Raw genomic sequence first — 3,998 nt, 5'->3', positions numbered from 1 at the left:
TACTATTCCACTTGTTTAATCAAGAACTTAATAAGCATTATCATGTGCCACTTACTGTGTTATCTTGGGATACAAAGAAAGGCAAATCAATCCCTGCCTTCAAGTAGTTCACATTTTATGAAACATTTTGGAATGTTCTTATTAGCTAAGGAAGCTTTTCCCTATATCGAGAAATGTACTTCTCTGTAACTCCTGGAATTAATTCTTTTCTGGAGCTAAAAACAAAATAAAACAAAACACCCCAAAAGCTTTTTTTCATGTGTAATAATCTTTCAAACATTTGGAAATCACTTAAATCTCCCTTTCTCCAGAGAAAATATATTCAACCTCTTCAGCTGTGATAGAGATAATGAAATTTATCATCCTTGGTTTTTTTTTTCCTCTGTGTCAACTTTAGTTTGTTAATGTCTCATAAAATTTGATGCCAAAATCAGAAATGGTTGACAAATAATTGACATCCACAATGAATGAGTAGATAAAGGAAAGACTAGCTGCTTTCAATAATTTCAAGTTATCTGCTCTGGGTAATCAAAAAGCTAGGGAAGTGAAAAAAAAAAGTGTCACAAATCTTTGAAATCTTTGAAAAATCATGGGAAAAAAAGAGGTAGTAGAATTGGAGATAAACAAAGGTTCTCTTATTTACTTTTTTAAGAGAAATACAAATTATAATTCTGTGAGCTTGAATCTAATTATTGGAAAAATGTACTGCCTATTATTAAATGATTTGTGGGCATTTGAGAAGTAAAAATCATAAACATTACTCTTCAGATTCTGCTTCTGAAACTGTGCACTTTGCTACAATGCCTCAATTGCCTTCTCACCCTAGAAGTTCCTCAGTCTTTTTGTGGTCTCACTTTTCATCATCCTTCCATCTCTATGGCCCCTTTATCCCACTAGTAGTAGTTCTTGGAATATTCATTTTGAGAAAGGGCCCAGGTCAGCCATCCATATTTCCCTTCCATCCTCTACTTGCAACCCTCTTAATTTGGCCATGGTTTATCTAAATGGATATTTTCCTCAGTCTCTCTCCTCCTCCCCTTTTCATCTCCCTTTAAAGTATTATCTCCCTTTATTAGTATGTAAATCCCTCAAAAGTGGAGATTGCTTTTGTATTCATATCTGTAAAGTTTCAAGGTGTCTGGAGCACAGTAAGTCCTCAATAAATGTTTATTGATTTGTCTTGAACAAGAACAGCTCAGCAAATTGATCTAATTTCCTTTTTTTCTGATTGGATTTACTAGAACACTAAATCATGGAAATACTGTAGAAATAGTTTGACTAGATTTCAGTCAAGTCATCTTTCTGTCATGTTATTCTTATGGATGAAATCGGAAAATTCAAATTAATTGGTAATACAATTAGAATGTAAACTCTTGGAGAACAAGAATTATTTTCAAATTTTTATTTGCAAGGCCAGCACAAGGCAATTCTGTAATAAAGTCAATGCTAAAATAATGTTTGTTGAGTAGCTGATTGTTGGCTGATTTGAAACAGGTTAAATCATCATAGCCAAAGAATAATAATCATTAATTGCTCAGACAAATTAGAGCATAATTTCTAGTTTCTATTACCTGAGTGATCTTTCTGCAAGCTTGTGCTAAGAAATATCCTTAATGATAACTCTGATGAAAGCAAATATGTCATGTTTGTCAAATATAAAAATGATATCAACTCACCTTCTTCCTAATAACTTCAACATATATTATAATCATATGTATGCTATATACATGTGTGGGTATAGGCATATACATGTATATGAAAAGTATACATGCATACAGCTTTAAGTTAACTCTTCCAGGTAGTGATGCCCCTAATACTTGTGAGGGAAAGATTTTGTAATTCATATTTATTTTCATTTTAAAAAATGAACTTTGATCACTAAAGCATAAATTATAGCCTTTTTGATGAAAATCCTTGAACATTTGTGATTTGTTTTTCTCTTTAACAACAAATTTACATGGACCTAGTGTCATCTATTCATCCATCTATCTAGCTATCCATTCATTTATCTATCTGGAATGGATCTCAGAAGTCATTTGTTCTAACTCCTTCATTTTACAGATGGTGAGCTGAGTCATAGAGAACTTAAACAATTTACCAATATCACATAGACAGTAAGTGCCAGAATTGGATTTCAACCAGTCATTTAATTCCAGATTCAGTGTGCTTTCCATCGAACCATGAGTCAAACTTTCACATTTCATGAATGAAAACATTTACAACCAAAGCCAAATGGACTAGAAGACTAGGAGAGACTACGGCCCAAGCATAGAATGATGATTTAGCATTGACTTGTGTAGAGATAAACTTTTTGAGAAGCAGTATTTCTAGTGATGGTAATCTTATTTTAGGAACCTTCTAACCTGTCTGCCCTGCAGAGGCTGACATGGGCGACAGTTTTCCATTAGGTGCTTCGGGGGATATTCTCCCCTAGTGGTGGAGTAAAGACTTCGAAATTTGGATAGCTGTTCTTTGCTGATATTAATGGACTCCCGTAAGACGATCCAAACCACACATTCTAAAAGAGGAGGAATGGTCAGGGATCCTGAATAAGTCCAAAAGTCGAGGTTATCAGGAAGAAGGCAAGCCGGATTGAAGTCTGTAAAAGCAGCATGCATATTTCTTTGTTTAATGCCATCTAATGCATCAATCACTTCCTGTAGTTCAGGCTCAGAATTTCCTATTGTCAAAAAAACACCCACTATAGCTAGTCCGTCAGAATGGTGCAAGGCATCGCACAATGACCTGTATTTTGTATTCCAGTGAACCAATTGGAGCTCCGCTGCATATTTCAGATTATCAATACTGTGCTCTGAGCCATGATCATCCCTGCAACCCCAATGAAAACTGAAGTGAGCCAACCTGTGTTTCTCAGTTAGAGGTCCTCCGCTTAGCACCGATTTGTCACTAGAATCATCGAACTCTACGTTGAAAGAATAACCCTTGTTGACGATCCCTTGAGCTGTTGAAGAATCGTAGTCAAAATTCAGAGGTTTCAGGGAGCTGTCAAACTTGGCGTTCCAGAGCTTAATGTCAATAGGGGACTGACGCCTTCCATTGGCAATAGGAAAAAGCTTATGCCAGCTATCTGGTCCGTTGTTCTTTCCATATCCCCAAACAAGAGGATCTTGCAGCATAGTTTTGTAAGCTTTGGGGAATCACCAGTTAGGGACTGGGCTGCCCTTCTAACTTTCTCAGAGAGTTTTCCCTGGGCCATCTCTTGCCGGCATTCTAGAGCAACTTACTTCTTGGGCCTTCGTCATTTTAACAGGGTTCCGGAATTCCCTGCACAGAGTTCCCCCAGCACAAAGATTCCAATAAAATGCTAATTACCATCGGGCTGTAGGTAAAAAGAACCACGACGGTTTCCTCCCCCTTCCTTTAGCATTTTGAAGCACTAGGACTCCGTCTAAGGAGCCACTCAGGTGGACAGGTGGCTGATTACAGCGGCGGACTCTTCCCGGTGGCTTCACCAGATCCAGAAGCACTGGCTTATCCTGGGGCGGGTACACCGTGTCCCTCATTGCTCCCTTGAGGTCCCTATTGTGACTGCATCTGTTCTCTGAATAGCGGAGAGAAGATTGGTCAGGTCTTGTTGAGGTTGTCATAGAGGCAATTATCCAACTGCCTGGACCTGAGTCACCTGAGTCATTTCCTTCCATCTAAGAGAAGGTTGCTTGATATAGACTGAAAAAAAAAAAAAAAAGAAAGAAAGAAAAAAGAAAAAAAAAAAGAGATTAACCTATGGTTTTAAGTTCATTTGCATAAAACTATATATATTCAAAGTGCCAAGGTGAAGAGATTTTATCAATCTCTATCCATAAGGAGAGTCTTATGTAAATGAACTTAGAGGCACATATTTCAGGAATAACTATATTTCATTGTAATTGGTTTCCTTATTGTAATCCAATTTTTAAAATATTTTTTGTAGGTAATACCACTATGCTGAATAGGATCATTTAGACTTCATCAATCTGCAAAGTTCATACTATAAATCA

General features: G+C 36.8%; 1 pseudogene; it reads right to left on the bottom strand.

The window, feature by feature from the left end:
* Positions 1-2,342: 2,342 nt before the first annotated feature.
* Positions 2,343-3,137, bottom strand: LOC141543899 (carbonic anhydrase 2 pseudogene; annotated as a pseudogene).
* Positions 3,138-3,998: the final 861 nt, after the last annotated feature.

This window comes from Sminthopsis crassicaudata, chromosome 5, assembly GCF_048593235.1.
Source record: "Sminthopsis crassicaudata isolate SCR6 chromosome 5, ASM4859323v1, whole genome shotgun sequence".
Taxonomy (NCBI): Eukaryota; Metazoa; Chordata; class Mammalia; order Dasyuromorphia; family Dasyuridae; genus Sminthopsis; species Sminthopsis crassicaudata.
This window is presented reverse-complemented; position numbering and strand designations above follow the sequence as displayed.